Here is a 22,288-nt window from a genome sequence, read left to right on the forward strand (position 1 = left end):
ACCCTCGAAAGTCACAAGATGCCACTTTTCGGCGCTCGCCAACAGTCAGCGATCTCACGTCGCGCGTTGTCGAAGTCGATCACGCCTTGAGTCGCCGCGGTAGCCCAGCGGCTATTGCGTTGCGCTACTGAGCGAAGTCGTGGGCTCGATTCCGGCAGCATTCCGATGAGCGCAGTATGAAAAAAAAAAAACATATTTGTACCATGCAGTGGGTGCACGTTAAAGAACCCCAGGCGGTCGGAGTTAATCCAGAACCTCCCACTACGGCGTGCATCATAATCAGATTGTGGTTTTGGCACGTAAATATCAAGAATTTAATTTTTAAAATAATCGTGCCACGAAAAGCACGCGACGCTGCGCGATTCATGGCACGCGCCGACAGCTAGGGAGGCTTGGTGAGGGGCGCACGGGAAATGGGAGAAGCAGCTAGGGGGAACAAGACGTCCGATAGCGACGCTTTGCAGACAAACGCCTTGTTGCCCCCGTTGGCGCCGCGCTTTACCTATGCGGGCCGACGGGTGTCCCTAGCTGTTCGCGCTGGCCGCCCGAACAGCGTCGTGTTCTGTGGCAGTGTCCGCAGTGCCCGTCTATCCTTATCACGCTTTTACTGCTCAATCACGACGTGAACGCATGCATGCAGACCAATGTAAAGACAGACATGATGCATCGTGGCAGTTTGCGACGATACAATGTATCAATCAACTCCGGTGATTCCCTACGGGGAATTATCGGAATGTTTTCAAACTCGCCATTTTGTATTATTGCAACCGTGCGTGCGGGGCAGACGGTTCGGTGCCTCCGGGTCTCTCGTTTTCAAGTGCACCATGGCGCATGAATTTTGTGTTGGTTGCGACGCCGCCGTGCTTCCTGCGACCATCTGCACGCTTTCGACATGGGGCTCGACGACGAGCTTCGATATGGGATCTACTGTGACCGTACGGCGAACGTATCGCGCCACCTTCTGTAGTGAATTCGTGCATCACCCCACGTGGAAGCGCAGACGCGGCGCAGTGTGGCCGTTCCAGTGTTGTGGCGGTGTGTCTGTCATGGTGCATTGTTCTGTGGTGACGTTCCCAGTGATGACGGCTCAAGACTTTAGCTTCCTCATCTGTGGACCGCTTTGCTCCTGCCTTCAAGCCGGCTGCTGTCACTCCGATCCAGCGGGGTAAGTTTGGCATGTTTACAAGTTGCAGATGTGCGTTAGTGCGCCATTTGGCACATTACGCTGTGTATCCGTTGCGCGAAAATGACCGAATAAATTGTTCACTAGTTCAAGGCTGTATAGTCTGTAGGAAAGGTAACTGCCATAACTTAATAGAGCGATAAATATCGTTAGGACTGGTTAGGACTTACGTAATCGGCAAAGTGACCATAGTCGCCTAGCAGAAAGATGATAGCTTTCTTGTGCACCAACATTTATCGCGCGGCACGAGCAGGCGCGTATGAACGGCTGGCAATATCAACAGTGTTAAGTTTCGTTGTATTTCCCCCGTAATTCTTGCAGCGTCCGTAATAAAGCATCGCATCGCATCTTTTTTTTTCTTTTTTTTTACGTGCACAGTTGCGATAAAACCTATAAAACGCCCAATACGACGCTTTGCTTCGTTGTGGCATTGCGATTCGTGAACCCTGGCGCGCTAACTCAGAGAACTGTTGCACCTGCGGCTCATGACAGTTTGCGGCGCGGATTGTAAATCGGAACGCGATACGTTAACCACAGGTGGTCTTCACCAAGAGCCAGTGTCACTCCTCCCGCCAGGATGGTACAACGCTAAAGTTTTATCGAAGGTACTTGAAGTCAGTGTTGTTGACACGGTGCCCAACGTGAGTGTGGTTGTTGCCACGTTCACTTGTTGCCCTTGGCGGGCAGCCGCAGCGTATGAGGATGGGTATAGAGTGTAGTTTACGAAGCGCATTCGCCTTCATCATGCGTGAACCAAGCACAGCCATCGGATAGCAGATGGAAGTGCATGCTTACCACTGTGCTGACCGCCAGAGTATCTTCCCTGGGTAATCACACCCAAGACGAAGGGGAAGCAGTGCCCGTCTCCGCCAACATTAGAGTCGTCGTGTTCTCAATACACGGGACTCCCATGTTCCCAGTGCCGCACTGCTACCCCTACAGTGCTCTGCGGCGGTTGAGTGCGACATCGTCGTCGGATTACGCCAAACTGAAACAAAAGAGCGTAAACTCCATAGTCTGCTGCGACGCTGCTTCACCTCACGTCGGCTAATTGCGCTGCCACGAGCTTCGAATGACAAGCGGACATTGTGTCGGTTGTTTCCTACACAAAAATGTACGAGACTCTTCAGTATAAGGTGAGTTTCGTTATTAAGTCTATGTTTGTTTTCGATTTAACGCACGCACTCTAGAGCGAAGATACTGATCAGTTCCGCGGTCGTGTTGTTCCGCGCAGTTTGGAACTGTTTCCACCGCTACGACCCCTCTTTTGGTCGTTCTCGCATTATTTTTTTCGAACGTGTCTCAATTAGGTATTGCCGTCTTTTGAATAACAATTAACCGGTACCGCTAGCTGGCATACAATGATTACGTCAGAAATGAAAGTTTCGCTTATTGCACTATGTCGGGCGAAAATCGGCGCCGCCTCATCGCAGCACCACGCGCTCTGCATTTGTGCGGACCCGATGCGACGTAGACGCTTTCGTCATTCTTCGTCTAATTGGCGCTTATTATTATTACTTTTTTTTTTACCTGCGGTAAACAGACTGCTTTGGGCGGCTTCTGTACCGGTGAATGTCGATTGTAAACGCGTTTAAAGAGCGCAAGTCGCTTTCGGAGGTTTCGTCGTTGGTTGGCTGCCTGTTATCTCGTTCGCTTTAATGCAGTGACGCGAGCTGTTGATTTTCAGACACGAGGATATCACCACACCGTAACGGCGAGCACTACTTTCAGGCGTAGATCAGTATAGCCTACGCAGTCTACGACATTTTCACCTACTATCAGCTGCCATAGGGTAAAGATAAAAAAAAAAATCTGCACGTGGCTAGAAAAATAGAGCTGCCCGAAAATGAGCGGAGCGCTGCGGTTTGCAAGCAGACTCCGCACCACCAGGTGACGTCTGTATATGCACTGTGTGTATAAGTCACTGTGTACACTGACTGCGTTGGGTTTCGCTAGATAACTGTATCGTTTACACGAACTCGACACGAGCCGGTCGGGTTAAACGTCGAGCTGACCCCCCACCGCGTTACATGTATCTTGCCAAGGCTGGGCTAGACAACGCTCCTTGCAGGCAGGTTGACAAAACTTGCCACGACGCTCGCTCGGCTCAACCCACTAGCGCCCGCTCGAACCGGATTTCGGCACAAGCCGGCTCGACCCGACTTTATCGGGTTCATGTAAACGCAGCACCAGAAGCTCGATCGCTACCGCGACGTCGTGCTAGTGGCCTAATGTTTCCAATGCTAGGTACGCTTCAACGAAAATAGATACCTGTGAAGATCTGTGCTCGGTTACCAGCGCTGCACCATTTGAATTGTAGGCCGTGGGTATTGCAGTGTGTCATCCCATTAGTGTGATGCCATGGCTCCAAGCTTCCTTGCCTTTTTGAGCCGTCCGTTTAGCGGAAGAACTGAGAAATGGGTGGAAAGTTCTACTGATAAAGCTGCTCAAAGAGAGGGTTGTTTAGGACGAGCGCTGTCCTGTGTGATCCATTGCTGCTCGTCTGTTGCGCTGTTTACCGCAATGAACGTTGATTTTGACCTCCTTTCATTTGCGCCCATGGTGCTGTATTGGGAGGGCTTGGAGTCAGCAGCATGTTTTATCTAATTTTAAACTGTAGTGAGAGGTGGACTGTATCCTGTGACCGTGCTAGGCTGAATAAAATTTTTTTAGCCGATTTTTGATTAACCGGTGCACTAATTATGCATTTTATGTTGTCTCATACCGGCAATATAATTAATGCGGTCTACCCTATATACCAAGGACCTTGCGAACTTTTCAGCAGAGCCTTGAGGAGAGATGCATGAAGATATATCCTCCTGTCACTTGCCCCCTTTTTCGAAAACACACTTCTTCGAACTTTGACAAAGTAGCGGTAATTAACAGAAGGTCTTTCCGCGCGTTGGTTGTGACGATTTAACGAAGTTTGTATGGTTAGACAACTGTAATCCGACGGGCTTCACGTTTTGGGTATAGAGTATCGGGCCGCACAATGTCTGGTTTGCCTTCGTGATTAAACTGGCGTCCTTCTGTGGCACTAATTCGACACATGCCCGAAGCCAGCTAGGCGTGCCGAATCTGCTAGCGACCCTACTAGCTCGCTGGCCGTGACCACGTCGTTGGATTCAAGCGCTTTCCTTCCGCTCCGAGCGCACGTAGCGAGTAGCAGTGTTGACTGTTCTCTGGTGTTTTGCCAGTTTCCCTTCCCCGAATCTCGCCGAACGTCCAAGAAGCTCTTTTATGCACCTCTTTTGCAAACGCAAAAATTGAAACTGGCCTTTTTAGCGCCATTTTTTTCGCCAAACGCCCTGAATGGCAACTTTTATAGAACGCTGCTGAATAGTGCGTGGCTCAAGAGAGTGCCAAACGTTGAGCTTTCTTGGCTCCGTGGCGCCTAAAAAAGAGCGCGCGCAACGTCGCCATGCGCGCAGCGCCACTGCACTATCTCGTGGCCTTACTTTGAAGCAAACGGCACCGCGTCGCAGACAACTGAAAGTGATGTTTTCTGATGTGCTTGACAAACTTTGCACTACAGTGTGGGCGTAAAACTAATTATTAAATATTTAGTTAATCACTGCTAATTAATTACGAACACACAAGACACGTACAGGTGGTTGCATCCACCCGGAAGGCTCCGATTTATTTAAACTTTTTCCCCGTCTTTTTCTTATATTGGCGGCCTCCGCAAGGTAAACCGTACAGCTGCGCAAGGGCGCCTGCGCGCACATCGTATCAAAATGGAAGAACATTTTCTCTTTAAAAAAGTGTAGCTTGACGAAGGCGAGACAGAAAACAAAACAGCTATCGATATCTTGGATGCGAGCCCTGGACTTGAAGCTAGACCAGCTAGCCAAGAGGACTGTCGAAAGTCTGCGTATACTGCGTATACTGTGGTATACACGAAGCAGCAAGCCGCTGCCCCGTGTCGTTTTTCTTCCCGACAGACAAGTAACACCAGCAGGCGCCTCGGAAGATGTCGAACTGTGGCTGGATTTTTTTTTTTTTATAGTCAGGATTTTCAAAGCAAGGACAGGGGTTTTTCATTACTACCAGATAGACCGCGAGGTGCAAAGGCCAAACGCTTTACTGAAAAATAAACTGAAGAATCTTCATGCAAGATCTGAGCGCGATCGGAGATATTGGCAACTCGATTGGCAACTCGAAACAACTCACGTTGTTTTGCATATGCGCTTCTCACTGAAATCTTTGATGCAGTTTTATCTAATTATTTTCTGGAAATCGCCTACAAACTGACAAAATCATCCGCAGTCATCGGATTACTTAAATGCGTATCACAATTCCAAATCCTCGAAGCAAACTTTGACCAGCGCGATGAAAACGAGACGAAGGACGAGGAACACGAAGAAACACAGAGCGCTGACTTCCAACTGTTCATTTGAACGTCAAAGCAATATTTATACTCTAACAAAAATTGTTAGAAAACTTAAGTCATACAATGTCTGCGGTATTGCAACGTTACATAGGCTAAAGGAAACCATATAAAAATTTTACCTCCTTATCAAGCAGTGACAGTGATGGTGTATTGATGCATTTTTTTTCCTTCGCTTTAGTTGTGCCTCCGTAGTAAGCCTCCATAATCTGTGTTATCTGTGGATCGCTTCAGAATCCTTTTTTTCCAATACTGGCTTATCGTTGATACACCAGCCTGTCTGTCCGATATAAGAAAGGCCGCAAATCAGTGGAATCTCGCAAACGTTACGTGTGCAATCGGAGAAAATCTTTACATGCATCTTATAGCAGCTGACACGTGCTTCTTTGTCAACAAAGGGCATAATTTAGCCACCTTGCACGGGGTAGAAAACAGCACGTTTACGTTATATGTGCCCGCAACCTTTTTTACATTATGGTAGATGCGGTGAATGTACGGGATCAAGCGAGTTTTCTTACGTTCCGGGTTTGCGGCAATTTCTTGTTTCCTTTCACTTTTTGCAAACGACTTTTTTTTTCACCAACTTTTGTGACACAGGCCGAAGAGTAACCAGCATTATTTAGACACATGGTTTTTAAAGCTAACATCTATTTTATGGGGACATGACTTAACGAGCGCGGCCTGATTGCACGTTGTAGCTATCCCCCTTTTAAGTAATTAGAGTGAACACTGTCAAAAGGTATACCTTTTCGTTCTGGGGTTATACATGTAACATACATGCTGAGTCGTGAAATCAAGTTGCAAGTCGGAGAATTGAATTTTCGTTGCTCGTGGCTTTTCGAAAGTGAATATCAGCTCCTTGGAAAGAGCAGTGAACTTGCTAATGACGTCAGCAATGATACCGTCTAGGTTGGTTTCGTCAGAGCGATTTGAATCCTGCGTGTAGAGATTTCTAAGCACGGTCTCTACGGTTTAAATCTGCTGAAATAGCGTGACCCGTTCTAAACACGCTTCCATCGTCTACTACTGATATGCTGCTCTTGTTATCCGACGGTAACATGAAAAAAAAATTATTTTAATCAGTCTTTTGATCAACCATCGGAACCTGGCAACTCGAAGTGAAGCAGATGACAAAGGTTGTGACAAAACCGACCAATTCAATCTTGCAGCGCCACACTGAGCACTCTGGACGACGGCTCAGTCTTGGGTGGTGTAGAGTGTTCTAGAATATATTGTAGCACACTGTAGTTAGTGGCGTAGCCAGGGGAGAGGGGAGGCGCTGACCAGGCTTCACTGCCCCCCCTCCCCCCTGGAAATTTTTCCGGCCGGCGCCCTGCTCCTTTTCATGCTTGCCACGGCGCCTATGAACAAAGGCGCATATCCTTCGAATGCCCGCCCCAGACAAGTACACGATAGCACACGCCTTCAGGCAAACCAAGGGCCTGCTCAAGGTAATAGTTGTATTATGAACCCAGCATGGGAAACTTGAGCATAATCGAACCTTAGCACCTCCCCCCCCCCCCTCCCGAAAACAAATCCTGGCAATGCGCCGGACTGTAGTATAGAGTTATACTGCATTAGAATACACAGTGCGTCTAGGGTGGTGCAATGACATGTTCATGCGGCGTCAAAACGAGGGGAGCAATACATGTGGGGGTTACTACATCTTGGCCCGTTTTGTCGTTCGAAGCCATCGCTCGTCGCCGTCGTGAACAAAATCTATCTCATGGGGTTTGGGCTTAAAACAGGTTAGGAAGGCGATATGCAAGCATTCTGTTTTTATTAAGTGCTCTTCAACTTGATAACAATATACGTGTCATGCACAACAGCTTTGCAAGGCCTATCTCGGAGGCCATGCTTTTGGCGTGTGCGATGTATCCGCTTGTCTTCAGATGAGAGCACCTCGTTGCGCACGAGCTGACAGGCGTGGAAGATGCCGAGTTCGCGCGCTGAATTCAGAGCGCTAAAAGCTAGTATGGCCGAGCGACAACAAGATAATCGACAATGACACGAGACGGCAGGCGCCGCCAACAACCGATGACGTAAATTGTCGACGGCAATGACGATGCAATAGTCGAAACCTGGACCAGTTGGTCCTTGATTGAATGTGAAAAACCAACGAAAAGCACAACGTGCACAGACGACGACGGGACATGGACGTGGACCATCCTCGTCTTGTCTCGTTCCGTCGTCGTCTTGCTTGTGGACGTCTTGCGTGGAGTCGGCATTGTCCTTCGTAACCGTGCGAATGAGCACAGCGGAGAAAATCAAGTCACGCAACATGGCCGGTGCAAGCCAGTCGGCGTGGCACCGCGATTTATTGGGCCGAACCTTCTGCGTTTAGTGATTCTTTTTTACCGCTTAGTGTGCTATGCGACACCCTTATCTGTGCATGTCTTTCATACTTCAGTCTCATAAGAAGCCAACAAACACTGACACCAAGGACAACATAGGGGAAATTACTTGCGCCTAATAAATGAAATAAAGAAATGATAAATTAATTGAAATTAAAGTGGATGAAAAAGTTGTTCAAGTTGTTTTTTCATCCACTTTAATTTCCATTAATTTATCGGTTCTTTATTTCATTTATTAAGCACAAGTAATTTCCCCTATGTTGTCCTTGGTGTCACTGTTTGTTGGCTTCTTATGATATGACTAATAAAAATCGGGCCCCTCGGTTACCCCCCTTTCTTCTCGTTGATACTTCAGTCTCAGTGACATAGCTGGCTTTCGTTGATACTTCGCAGTAGCAATTATTTACATAACGTTCTATTCGGCATCAGCCTCGTGTTCACTTTTTTGCAAATAGATGGATAATACTTGCTTGATCACATGTATCTCATCACAGACGACGTCACGAGCTGTGCTTTCTCGTTTTCTAACAGAAAATTTCCCAAAGGAAGAAGGTTAGGTCAGGACCCGTAATTAAATTATGCAATTTTATGCGCCCTTGATGACGCATCGTAGGCAACGACATTTACCCTGGTGTTGACATCCAGGCAGCATAGCAGAGAACACAAAAGTTAAGCGAAGCATGTTATCTTTTTTTTTTTACACATAAAAAAATCCAAACTTCTGCTGAATTCTTTGGCGCTCTCTGCTTGCGAGCCTGCATAACGCCCCTCCATGACGTATTTCGACCGAAGGCGCGTTGATCAAGAGGCTTTACGTACGCGCGGCCGATAGCGTCAACTGACTTGGGGTGCCCTGTCGTGTTTCAACTGTCCAAAGCATATTGCCCCTTCCGCCTGCGCACACGTGAAGATTCCTTTTCTGTCACCCTGCACTCTCACAGCGTTGGAAACGAACTTTTCGACCGAAAAGCTTCTCGAAGACTCTAAAAACCTTTTTTGTTCGCTACTGGTAAGAATCGACTAAGGAGCACCGTGTGTTGAGGGGGGGAGGGGGGGGAGACTAAGCAATCCTCTTCACGTGATAAGATTTGGCATGATGCAATTTCTGGCACGTACACGGTGCGCCAAACTTAAGGCTTCTTCAACGCGAGAACTAGATTATAACAAATAGCAATGAATGAGGTTCTGGCTTACATGTTTGCAGAAAACGCTGTTTGAACACAGGTTAGGTGTTGCATATCAAACTGGTCCAAAGTGTACGTCCGGATGTACACTCGGGAGCGAGAGTTCCGGTACGACATCTGCAGAAAAGTCACAGTTGTGCATCGTATAACCATTTCAGCCTGCATGCCTAGGCTGCGAAGAACGAAAGGCGAGGTTGAATGCACACGTAGCCGGCAAACGGAGGCCTCCAAACAGCACCCGAGATTATAATACAGCAGGCGGATCTCCGGGGCACCCGACGGGCTGCGGGGGGGATCAACGCTGGAAGCAGAGTGGTCCGTCGGCAGGGGCCGCCGAGGCCGGAGCTTGCCAGGGGCTGTTCGCATACCAAATTTACTGGAAAGAAAGTGCGCACACTCGCGAACTTTTCAGAATACCGAGAGGCCGGTGCCATTCCCAGAAATGAGCCGGATCGTTTCATTGATGTACGATGGTCTCAATCTAGCGGCTGTGCCCAAAGTGCACGAAAACGTCCTTTCTTTTTTCTTTGTACCGGCGGGCAAAACGTTTACTTTTAGACTCCAATGCTGAAATTGTTAACTCCCTTGTTGTTATTATTATTTTTATGCACCTAATTTAACCACCCGATTCATGGCCAATCCCCCACTGTGGTATGTGCCACGGCCACTCAGACAACAACCCAGCCGGCGGGTAACGCCAACATATACTTCTCTTAGGATTCTCAATAAAATTACCATGCATATTCCGTGGCTAGTTTCCCGCTTCGCAGTCGCGACATGTGCCATAGTCAATCTTGGTATGAAACTTACGCGCTGTTTTCCATTCTGGCTGTCCAGTGATGCTGGCCAGTCGATCGTGGTGTATCGAAACGGAACTGCAGCACGAACCCTTGAAATAAATGATTTATCCAAGATCTAACCACTGGGGACAGGTAGTAATGGAGTGCATCATCAGTGTCTTTTTTTTTTCTTGCATTTTGTGAAACGTGTTCTACAAACCGTCGGGGAGCGCGCAGTACTCGGTATGGTGGACTTTGACGACCGGTCTTGTCTGCGGTTTCGTCTGCTGCCAAATCTCAGCAGGCAGTCGCTGATGATGACAAGTGTACCGCTGATAAAAAACTTATTCTAGTTTTTCTAATGTGTCACTGCGTAGGAAACATAATTTGTGCAATTTTTCTAGCCCAGTGGTGCATAATAAACAAGAAAAAGTTGTAATATTTGTTTTTAAAGGACCACGGAGAAGTAGAACTTTTCGACGCGACATCTAGGAAGAACCTTTCTTTCTGCGCAACATTTTATAATAATGTTTGGGATTAGTAATGTTAAAAAAAGTTTGTGTGTAGTATTAACATAATTTCACTAGTAAGTTAATAGCAACAACACACCATTGCAATATTATGTTGCTAGACTTTTGTGACACGCTGCATTGTGGCTATCATTTTGTGAACAACTAGGGTTTTACTGTTCCTGACCATAATATTCATTTTTTAAATAGTGAGAATTTGTCAACACAAGACTATATGTCAAACTAAAGTGCGTAATTTGAACGTTAGTTTTTAAACTTGTAAATGAAATAGCCATCTGCACTTGTGGCCAGATTTTTAAGGTGAATAGTGGTGGCCACATTTTTACACAATAAAGTAAGCTTCTTTGTGTTGTCGCATTTATTTTACTCAGATCATTACGTATTTTTGTCAACGCTTGAATAAGCAGTTTTTCTGCGTGAAAATTGTTCTCAAATTATTATATTTGCTAATGTACTTGCCAAGGTGACCCGATTTGGGTTAGTGTACCGACTCCTCAGTCGGTGTCATACATTGCGATGGCACTGGCGCTGCTTCCCGCGTGGCGGCGTTACCGTCTCTTTCACATATGGAACCACAGTTTCCTTGTAAAACTTTGCGAATGGGCGGCGTGCTAACCGAACTTGCCAGAATGTTAGTAACAGCGACGACAACATAACCGGTGTGCATAGAGATCATGCGCGCCGTTGTGTCCATCCTGGTACGTGTCAATAAAAGAAAATGAAAAATCGCGGATATGAACCGTGCTGCTCGGGCGCGAAGTGGAATTTTTGTAATTCTTGTTAATTTTGAGCACAGATATTCGCCGAGTTTATTTGGGTGTACGTATGTAGCAACAAAAGATCCACATAACCTTGCTACAGGGCGTAGCTCATTTGTCTCAAGTGATTGCATGTATATGGAGGAATCCGGATCACATTAAACACACATTCACGCGCACACAGTTGATTTCTTTTTGAACAAGGTATCTGACGTTGCGAATGCAGACACTCCTGCTTACGCTTTCCCCTATTTAAACAGTGTCTTATAATTCATAGGTAGCTGAGGCCGTCGTATGCACTGAAGTTCTTTGTGCGTCTCGGAACTTGAGTGTAGCTAAGTACAGTTAAGTTCAAGTAGGCGCGATTTTCTTTCCACGACGAGTACAGCGTAGCCGACGACTTTTTTCGCTCGAGAAATGTCCCTGGTACGTTACCCGGGACATTTTTCGAGCGAAAAAAGTCGAATTATGGGTTATTAGCGTTACTGCCTAATTAACGATGTCGACTGTGGTGTCTAATCCGTGCAAATCTGATTTACGTGGGTGTGGAATACGCCATTCATATCATAAATGAAAGCCGCAGTTTTCAATCTTACTGTTGAACCAGCAAAAGACTACATTAGATTTGCTGCTGGCGCCGCCGCACGTGCGCGACATGCATCGCATCCAGAGTAGGACCACTGCACTTGCGCTAACAGGAAAATTTAGGTTAGGTGGCCAGACTTTTATGTACCTACATATGTTGCCAGATTTTTGCATATACAAAAAGTACTGAAATTTTGTTTTAGCGTTCGCGTAAACATTGTCTTAATTTACGTTAAAAGTTTTTAATATACAGTTTGTGTGCATTGTGTAAAAGTAGCAATAAAATTTCATTGTTGCCTAAGTTTAGGATTTGCACACTGTACAGGGTTGCCTGTTTTTTGCAGACGTAATAAATAAATTTGCGTATACGTTATGAATAAAATTATTCATCTATTATTCATTCATAAAAAAGCTACGAAGTTAATAATTTGTATTTGCGCATGACGTTCTGCAATGATTACCAATACCATTCTAGTGTTTGTTGCAGTTAACGCCTTTCACCGTGCTTGCATGCTTTCTTGTCTGTTCTACGATGAACGCAAAAGTTCGCCTTCGTTCATGGCCTCGACAACAACGAAATGAAAATTATTTTCACTGCCTGTTTCTTTTAGAAGAATGGGATCGCCTTGACGGAAATTCCTGCGACTGTTCTTGTCGGATGCAAATAGTGATAGCGGCTTTCGTACTCGACCCGCGCCGCTAGTCAGATTTCTCCACGCTTCTCCGTCATCGCGGAGAGGTGGGGAGGAAGAAAACTTTGCTCTGGCACACTTAACGCGATATTATCAGTTTTTTTATTAATCATTGTTTGGTGTGTGTGAGAGAGAGAACATTTGTAGCCACATTTTGCTGACGCTGCGCCGTACTCCCTGGTGGGCTGCAGAAATTAAGCGACTCTTTTCCTCCTTCATAATCACAGGTAGGGTGTCTAGACACCAAATCACAGGGACGGAAAGTGAGCTTCGAAGCCACGCCGGCGCCGCGAACCAGCCGCGTTCCCTGTTTTGAAGAAGTCGGAGAGGGTCTGGGGGTCAGGCGGAGCGAGGAGGCTTTTTTCGCAACTTGTTAGGGAGTCACTTGTGCCATTCTTCCCCTAGCGTCAGGCGAAATGAGGTTATCCGTCTTGTAGGGAGAACGAACGGGGAACGTTTCCGGAAAACCTTGGCTGAGGGAAATTAACATTGCTATAATGCACCAAGATGTCAATAATTGCTTAGAAAGCAAAAATGAAATATGCACATTTGGAGGCAGCGATTTTATCGTTAAAAACCATCCTGCAAAGTACGCATGCCGGCAACAGTGATCTCCAACTGCGCGCGTTGCTTGGAAATGTGAGCGGAACGTGCAACGATGAGAGGCGGTCTGTGGAGCAGTGAAAATGAGTGGATATTGCCTCAAATCAGCGAGAAGTCCACTAAAGCTGTGTATTTATTAAGGGCTGTATATTTCATAACACTGTAGAGGAGCAGTCGAAGAGCAATGCTTTTTGCGAAGTGCCGCCCGCGGAACATGGTTATGGTCGTCTGCTTACGCCGACGTTTGCAGGCAAATCCTTTGACTGTAGAATGCCGCATGGTGCTTACGCAGTTGATATCGGACATACTCAAAGAAATGCATTGGCGTGTCCACGCCCCCTAACGTTATTGCAGTCGCTTGCCGTACTCTAGAAAAAGTTCGAAGACAAACGCAGTGGTTGAAATTCATGGCTCAATTAGCTGGTCATCGCGTTCAATATTTACAACGCCGCAGTCATCGCCCATCGTCGCAGTCGCCTCAAAAAATGCGCAAGCACCTCCGGCGAAATTAAACTTGAGGTGACATGACAGCGCGGCACGGCCGGGTGCCGGCATGTGCGCTGTTTTTATCATCACCGATAGAAAAGTGGTGTGTCGCAGCTAAGTGCCTGTGCCGATTGTTCTTGGTCGCCTTGCCCACCCTTCAAAAGCGAAACTCCTCGTTGGTCAAGCGCGCTCATCATCAACTTGAAATGAATGTCCTTGACATAAAAGACACGCGCCACCGGTGCACGCGCGTGTGCGTGCACTGGTTAACGCGCTGCCTCGCGCTTCTGATCGTGGAAGACGACATGAAATGGTGGGATCCCCGAGTCTCCAGAGGCCTGTGAGTTGCTCGTTCCTTTTCATTGAGGAGCGACCTTGTAGTTTGCGTCTTGTGCGCCCCCCCCTCCCCCCTTTCATCTGCTCGCAGTACGTTTTTCAGTCGACTCAAAAAATTTGTCCATCGGCAGTGTGCTGCGCAAAAAGCCGAGTCACGTCAGATAGTATCGGCAGTTAGTGCTATCAGCAGCGTTCGAGAAAGGCCCGGTCGAAGGAAACTTGGAACACGTACGCGTATAATTATCGTGGAGGGAAAAAAAAATGCGAACATCGAATTGAGAAGGATCTAGTTCAGGTAAAATAAATGACGCGGTTTGTTCGGTTTTCCGGAATTCCGTGATTGTTCGCGAATTGGAATTCGCCTCGTGTTTTTAATCAACCTTGGCCGCCGCCTTTTTAATTTCATTGCTGTCGTATATTAGAGAGTTCGATCCCGCTATCGACTGCGCATTTTATTTTATGCCGAAAGGCTCACTAGTGTGCCTGCCTGAAGTTGACTGCAGCTTCCTATGCGCAGGCATATTCCTTATAATAGCTTAGGGTACAGGGGTTCTTGTAACATTTTCTTGCCTTGTTAACACAGTAAGACTAGTGGGGAGGATATTCTGTAGGTGTCCACCTAGTGGACTGTCCATTTCAACTGCTGCTGATTGCCTGGAGCTGTACCAGCGAGGAGTAGACAGGAACCCTGAGCCATTTTCCTCTTTGTTGGTGTGGCTTCTGGCCCTTGTTGTTTGCCTTATCAACAGTTTTCTCCTGCTGATAAGGCACCATTCAAAACTGGGTTGGTGTTTGTGTGGGTTCGTAGTGTTGACCCCCCCCCCCCCCCCAAAAAAAAAGATACGTTGGTTACATCATGATGTGAAAGTGTGTCGAGATGAGTGCTGACCTCCAATTGGTTACGTGAAAAAATATGCCGGGTAATGTTTGCTGCATTCTGCAGAAATAGGCGTGCACTTTCAGTGAGTGCTATCGACAGGCTATCTATGCATGCAGCACCTGGTGTATTCCCATTACTGCACTTGGACAAGGGGCATTTATTTGGGTAATATTGATGGCAAGCAGCAGACAACAGATGATGCAGTATTGTTCTCCAAGGTCTTTGCCTTCTCCCCTTTGGGTACAGGTGTCTTGTGACATCTCTCCTTATGTAGACTCCTGTTATGAATGGCAATTATCCTGTTATAATCGTAAAGATGGTCAGCAGTTGTGTGCCAATATGGGTAGCCATTTTCAATTAGATTACTTTTTTAAAATATTTGATTGCAGGAATAACTTCATGCAACTGTAATGAACCCAAAGAAGCATCAGTTAGCACATAGCCTGCTTTAGTCCCCATATATTTTCCTGAAGTAAGAGGCAGTGCAGTGACCTTATAATGAAACGGTTGATATTTAGCCTGTTTCACATGGTGCGAATTTGCTGTCGTTTTCACATTTGCGAATTCGCTGTTGCAGCAAATGGGCTGTCGGACCCTGCACTTGTGTGATTTTTCGATGTTTGGAGTGCTGAGACCTCTATGGAAGTGCACTTGCGGCGAGAAAGGAGAACGAATGGCAACTGCCATTGTTAGACACTTTATTGTGGCCTGCCTACTTAATTTTTGTTTTGATAAAGTAACACATTCATTACACAAAAAACTCTTGCAAAAAACAGTTTCCTAATTGTTTCACTCTCTTTTCACCAAAGTGAAATGATGCCAAGAATAATTTAGTCCTCAGCTAGGTGCTTGCAAAGGCGAAAATTGTAGCTGCCGTGCTATGTGCATGTGAAACTGGAATGCGACATTTGCAGTCACGGAAAACATACCTGATTAAGACCATGGCTACTGCTGAGTGAAATGCATATCACATAAAATTGCAGTAGTGTGCCAGTTCCATTGTGCCTGTTTAAGAAAATGTGCAGGCAAAAACAGGCAATGCATTGATATGATGCTAAAAGGCTACAAACAGCACTTGAGGCTGATGAGCTCAGCAAAAAGTAGTCATATGTGAATTTCGTAAAGTGCTAGCGGGATTGTATGAATATTTAAGTGCCTTTTGTTGAGAATATGGACGTACACTCTACTTATAAACTGGGGTATATTTTCAAAAACACAGGAAAAAAGAATACGAACAGCCTAATGAAAGCACTTGGAAGTGTTGTGTATGTTTGCTATTGGTATGGCTTACTATTAGGGAGTTCTAGGTTTTCACACCCAAAGTTGGGAAACGCAAACCTCTGGGCATACAAAAGAAAGCAAAAGAATGAAAACAGGGCGTGGAGCTTTGGGTTTGCAAAGACACTTGGGTATGCAATTTCTTATGCTCTCTCATTGTGAAAAAGTCTGCACCTGTTTCTCATGTACGATACTGCAGTATGAAGCCGCATGTACAGCATGCTTCTCTCATTATGTAGTCTTCAACGTTTGTCTGTCTGGCAAGGGGTTATTTACACATGTGCCCCAAGTCCAACCTTATCCACTCCCCTTAGTGTAGGGCAGCACCACCTCTCACCTCAAGTAGACTATGCACTTCAATAGTATTCTGCAGCAAATCCTGAGCTATATTTTCGTATTTGGTCACTTTCAGCATCTACCCAAAGGGTAGATGCTGAAGGGTGTCTTATGAGCAGTTCCTGAAGGCAGGAATTGTTCAGTGCTGCCCTCAACTCAGTGGAGTTGAGGCTGGAGTCAAGGTACATCAGCGAATATGGGGAATAATGCATTGCACCTGGGTGTTTTTTCCTCTTCTGCTTTCACTCTTATGGCTTTCACACTCATATGAACGAAATGCAATAAAAGGGGCTCCTCTGGGTTCACGTCTCAATGACATGTGTTGGAGCTAAGCCGATCTGCAGGGACATGGTGCAGTGGTGTGTTGCAGTAAAAAATATTGGCCTGGTCTTTTCCTGAGAAATGTGGCAGCACAGTATGTGTATTAGTACATACAACACTAGGACAATGCAATGAGCTATGGAAAGAATAATGATAGGTGTAATGTTAAGAGATAAGAAAAGAGCAGATTGGGTGAGGGAACAAGTGCGAGTTAATGATATCTTAGTTGAAATCAAGAAAAAGAAATGGGCATGGGCAGGACATGTAATGAGTAGGGAACATAACCGATGGTCATTAAGGGTTACGGACTGGATTCCAAGAGAAGGGAAGCATAGCAGAGGTTTGCAGGGACAACATGGCCACAATTAGTACATGACCGGGGTAGTTGGAGAAGTATGGGAGAGGTGTTTGCCCTGCATTGAGCGTAACCAGGCTGATGATGATGATGATAACATACAACACTCTGCTCGCAGGAGATTGCTGAACACAGCATGCCAGGAAAAGTGAACAATCATTTCTGACCTGAGCATACAACTTGGAATTGACAGGTGCTGTTTGTTATGGTGTATGCAATTTAAGCACTGTATCTCGCAATTTTGCAATGCATGCCCAAGTGCCAGGGCATTTTTCTTGTTCCATGACTAACTTCACAAAGCACCTTGGTGGGCACTGCTGTTTCTTTTTATCGGAAGAGGCTAGTAATGCATTAACTGCATAATGTGCTGGACGTTAGTGTTCTGTATTCAGTTACATGTCATAATACCAACTGTAACATCTCATCAAAGGCAACGCACCAGGGCTCACCTTGTCTGAATTTCCCCCCTCCTCCTTGCTGTTTATGTCTAGGCCAGTTGCTAAAGTGCTGCCTTTGTGAACCCTGGGTTTGGAATGGTGGTCATTAGGTACGAACAATATCAAAAAAAGGTCTTGCTCCACCTTTTGGGATGCACCTTCCAAGCTGTGCACAAGGAGGTTCTCTGGATGCTATATGAGGCAAGATGGCCCCCCTTGCAGTGTTCTCTGAATTCAATGTATATGTTATGTTGTGAGCTTTTTTTTTTTCCCCCCCAACGTTTGACAGTCTTTGCAGCTTGTGCATGTGTGATGCATGCACCGCCACATGTTCGTTGCTGTCGCCCCACTGGGGCACCTCCTGTTTGAGCTACTGTGACCTCTAAGAAACTGTAGTCTTTGGAGTGCAGAGGCATGGAGCGGGCTCTTGCGGGAGAAGCGTCTCCTGGTGTTTATTTGTTGCTGGCAACGTACTGGGTTCTCTATATTAAAGGAGCACTGACACAGAAAGTTCGTATCCCTTTTTTGTTGCTCTATTAAATAGCTGCCGACCTCCTAACTACATTGTTGTGCCAGAATTCCTTGAATGCACAGAAAACAGCCAACAATATCCTTTTTTACTGGCACATCAAAGCGCATGCCAAATCGAGCGCACCTTCTTGGCATAGGCTTCATTTACAAGGGCACTCGTACATGTTGCAAAAATCGGAGGTAGAAGTCACATACCACTGATGGAAACATTAGTCAGTTTGGTGCAGTGGTCGCAAACCACACAATGACCGTGTCGCCGAAAACTGGATGCATGCCGGATGAACCATTCTTTCCTCTTTCACTCTGCACTTCTTTCATTCAACATGACCTTTGGCCCCTGCTGTTGCTGTCGGAGTGCACAGCACCCTTCATCCTTCTCAGCTTTCCTAATCCTATTTACCCCGTCGTCTAAAGCTTGCGTAAGACTACCATGATGCATTTTCGTCTACTGCACTGATCTACATGTCAGTGATACTATGTGATTCATTACGTATAGAGGGAGCACTTGTAAACAAGCCCTACGCTGTAAAATTTGCCATGCTTTTTTACTTTGTCACATTAAGATATTATAATTTATGGCTTGCTACACATTTTAGGAATTGAGGTTTCATACCATGATTAGAGCTTGTGACTGTCTAACAGATCAAAATAACCAAGACAGAGTTTTTGTGCCAGTGCTCATTTAATCGAAGCAGATTTGTTAAAGATCTCCTGTGGACATCGCAATTCTGTCACATCAGGTGGATTACTTGAAGGATGCACAAGACATTGCAAAGTGACACAGGGCCTGGCCTGTCACACCTTTTTTTCTGTTATTCTTGTTCACGCTAGTATGTCACAGCAACTGCATGAACACCAACTAGCTCAACTTTCTGCATTAATTACATTGCAAAGTAATTTGAGCTAATTAACATATTATTAGTAATTTACTTTTAATTTATCACTTTGGAGGACGTGTGTCCCAGTTGCGGAATTGAAGTTGAGCAGCGATGAAGTAATACTCATGTAGCAAATATCCTGCGCTTAGCACCATTTTCGAGAGGCGCGTCTCCAAAATCTGTGGTGAATTGCTTGATGTTAAAGGGACTGGCAACTAGCCAGAATGTGTTGCGAGATGTCGATGGAAATGAGCTGACCATGATTTATAGTAATAGAATCCAGCACGCTGTTCGCGATTTAAGTAGAAATTATAATTCTTAAGTGGCAAAAAAAGTCTCGAAAACCAGTAAGTGGCGAGGCCTGGCAGAGAAATCTTGGTACTTATGGTGTATTTTATGGGATTACTGTACGTAAGTTGAGTGTTATTAAGTACATCATAATTAGTGCTTAAAATTGCAGTTGGTATAATATTAGACACTCGCGCATTATTCTATGCTTAGGAAATCAAAAAACTTGCACGTGGCTACGGCAACACTCAGAACTCCGTATCACGTCTAAAGGTGTTTGATCCGATTAGTTTCATTTTGACTGGCTTTCAGCAGTTGGACAGCAGTTGGACAGGAAACCATGAAAACACATAGCTATTATCGCGCAAAAATCATTTGACAATTTGGAAAACATGAATCACAGGAACATCAACTTCCTAAACAAAATTATACTTTGTTACAGCACGGCCACCCTTGTTGTCTGCCTCCCACTAATGCCGGCATATAATCACTGTCGCGCTGACCTATCACAGTTTTCAGCATGCTTCTAGCGATCGACTACATCCTCACTGCAGATAGAAAAAATTCTGATAAAAAAATGTTCCACGGCAGAAAATGCTGTTGAACATTCGATAGGCTTTCCATTGCACTATGGGTACCATGAAAATTGGTTGTCAGTCCCTTTAACTTATCAGCACTCCATTTGCCACAGTGTTCATGAGTGTTGACTGGAGCATCAATGCTTGTGATTTGTTACCACATGGCCTTCACCTCCTTTTCCTATGATGTAAACAAGAGGGCCTTCTTCAAGCCCAAATTTGTCTTGGTGTGCTCTTATAACTGGCGATCGCGAGACCTTGAACTGAGTATAATCACGTGATCATGCAGTTGTCATTGAGGAGGTTACAAACATTGAATGCAAATGGGACAGAGGTACTATTCCTTGCATGTTACATTAATGTCAACTTTAAAATCATATTATGCTTTCCAGGATCATGGCAGTCTTGTTTTCGCTGTGAATATTAACCTGGGCATATTGTTTTCTAGCATGTTTCATAAATTCTGTTTTCTCTTTCAAATGCTAACTTCGAGGTTTTGAGTGTGCACAGTCAGTCCAATATTTTTTCTGTTGTGTACCACCCGCCTGATGCTGATATTAATGCCTTTTCCTCGCTGGTGACCTTAACATTGATATGCTAAAAATTTCAAGGGCACAAAATGACTTGTCATCACTATTCCAGTCAAATGGTTTTGTAAACACTATTGAGAACGCTACTCGCATTACCCATTCATCAAGTTCCCTTATGGATGTTTTCATCGCAAACACTGAAAAAAAATCGTGGTTCGATTGCAAGCAGTATGAGTATGAGCTTGAATGCCAGACTTAAAAGCGCAAAGGAAGAGTACTATTCTACATATTTCTGTCACGGCCAGCAACATTGAGCTGCTGTGGAAACGACTAAACATCGTAATTAATCCTGAGGCTGACTGTACAATTGCAGGTCTGTGCAGAAATCTGTCAGATGAAAGATAGAATAGACTTATCAGATGCACTCGGTTACCATTTTGTTGTGGTAGGCCAGTCAAATTCTTACAACATAAATCCGTATCCTATTTGGGGAACTAGTACATTCTCTTCTAGTATGTTTTTTCCATCAACGGAGATTCAAGTTGTGGATATATTTAAGTCTAAAAAATTCAAGAGCACTTGACGCAAATGGCATGCAAATTTGCCCTGTCAAATATATCATAGACATCATTGCTCCTATCCTGACGCAAATGTTTAATTTAGTGCTCGAAACCAGCTGTTTTCTGCAAAAGATGCACATGGTGAGGGTAATTGCGATTCACAAAGGTGGTGATAAAAATGATCTGGGAAACTTTAGGTCGATATACGTGTGACTTTTCGGATTCTTAAATAAACACAGTCTGATTTCCAACGCCCAATATGGTTTTTTTGAAAGTCAAATCTACAGAACAAGCTTTTCTTGCTCAAAAATAATTTATAACTGATGCCTTTGAGGATCAACACTTTGTCTTAGGTGTATACATTGACTTCTCGAAAGCTTTTGACTGCATCCAACATAATCTATTATTATATAAACTAGAACTGGGGGAGTATTCTGTAAAAGTTCACCTAGTGCACTGTCCATTTTGGCCGCTGCTGATTGGATGCAGCTGTACGAGTGAGGAGGAGACGAGCAGCCCCGGCCACTCAGAAGCAGCCGAAATGGACAGTACAGTAGGTGGACTCCTACAGAATACCTCCCCAGTATGGCATGCGTGGGAAATCGAACGACCTTCTGTATTCATATCTACAGTGCCGAAGTCAGTTTGTTTCACATTGTAATTTCAATTCAGTCTTAAAACGTTAATACTGGAGTCCGTCAAGGTGCCATACTTGGGCCGCTCTTATTCATTGTCTATATGAACAATATTTTTGGCTCTGTTATAAATTGTCAATGGGTTGGCTATGCAGATGATACAGCACTTTTCTTAATGCATTTAATGGTTTAATGGTTTAATTTCAATGGTATAAAGCCAATAGGATGGTGTCTTCAGCAAATGATGCGCTTGCAGAGGTATTAAATTGGTCAAGAAGAAATTGCTTGAAAATCAACACAAAGAAAACAGAGGCTTTTATTGCTCTAAGCACACAGTTCTTGTATTCACAGACACCTTTGAAGCGGTATGAGCCTTGGAATAGAAGATGAAGAAGCGCAGGAGTCTGGGTTCAGGAGAAGAGAAGAAGGAAGTGAGAATAAAATGTAGACAAGATGGACGCCAGTTCCACAGCAATGCTTTACGTTTACTGTGTCCTTTAAGTAGGAACGCTACATTATTTTGGCGCAGCCGACAGCGAACTCCAACATGTGGGTGAGATTTTTCCTTGAGGAGACCTCCGCGGACAAGATCATCTTTTCGAGATACCAAGCTGAAGATGAACCAGCGGTGGAACTACCTCGCGAACTCAACTCGGCAGAACTCATGAACCTGGTTTTAGAGAAGGCTTCCATGGACCCTGATGAACTACGTCGGAAGGGTGCTGTGAACGTGAACTTGCCTCTGGTGATCTTCGACGAATTAGTTCTTCAACCGATGCGTCGGAAGGACTCTGGATCACA

The 22,288-nt window shown here is 45.3% G+C and overlaps 3 protein-coding genes across 18 annotated transcripts in view; 2 read left to right on the top strand and 1 right to left on the bottom strand.

Annotated features, from left to right (window-relative positions):
- LOC135909974 (uncharacterized) overlaps positions 1–10,147 on the bottom strand; it is a 65,134-nt gene extending 54,987 nt beyond the window's left edge. Inside the window, exons 1-5 of one of the 7 annotated variants that reach the window (XR_010566887.1) lie at positions 9,922–10,147; positions 9,350–9,487; positions 9,122–9,228; positions 5,696–5,853; positions 1,979–2,171 (exon numbers count right to left, since the gene is read on the bottom strand). The gene's annotated coding sequence lies outside the window, so the exon portion shown is untranslated. The remainder of the gene's footprint in view (positions 1–1,978; positions 2,172–5,695; positions 5,854–9,121; positions 9,229–9,349; positions 9,488–9,921) is intronic. The other 6 variants (XR_010566884.2, XR_010566885.2, XR_010566886.2 and 3 more) reach the window with 6 other exon arrangements.
- The window catches only part of LOC135909971 (uncharacterized), a 250,532-nt gene continuing 228,655 nt past the window's right edge, over positions 412–22,288 (top strand). Inside the window, exon 1 of the mRNA XM_065441972.1 lies at positions 412–1,165. The gene's annotated coding sequence lies outside the window, so the exon portion shown is untranslated. The remainder of the gene's footprint in view (positions 1,166–22,288) is intronic.
- Positions 13,732–22,288, top strand: part of LOC135909972 (CCR4-NOT transcription complex subunit 7-like) — a 35,408-nt gene continuing 26,851 nt past the window's right edge. For 6 of the 10 annotated variants that reach the window (XM_065441977.2, XM_065441975.2, XM_065441981.1 and 3 more), the window contains exon 1: positions 13,732–13,884. The gene's annotated coding sequence lies outside the window, so the exon portion shown is untranslated. The remainder of the gene's footprint in view (positions 13,885–22,288) is intronic. The other 4 variants (XM_065441980.1, XM_065441984.2, XM_065441978.2 and 1 more) reach the window with 4 other exon arrangements.

The sequence above is a fragment of the Dermacentor albipictus genome, chromosome 1 (assembly GCF_038994185.2).
Source record: "Dermacentor albipictus isolate Rhodes 1998 colony chromosome 1, USDA_Dalb.pri_finalv2, whole genome shotgun sequence".
Classification (NCBI taxonomy): domain Eukaryota; kingdom Metazoa; phylum Arthropoda; class Arachnida; order Ixodida; family Ixodidae; genus Dermacentor; species Dermacentor albipictus.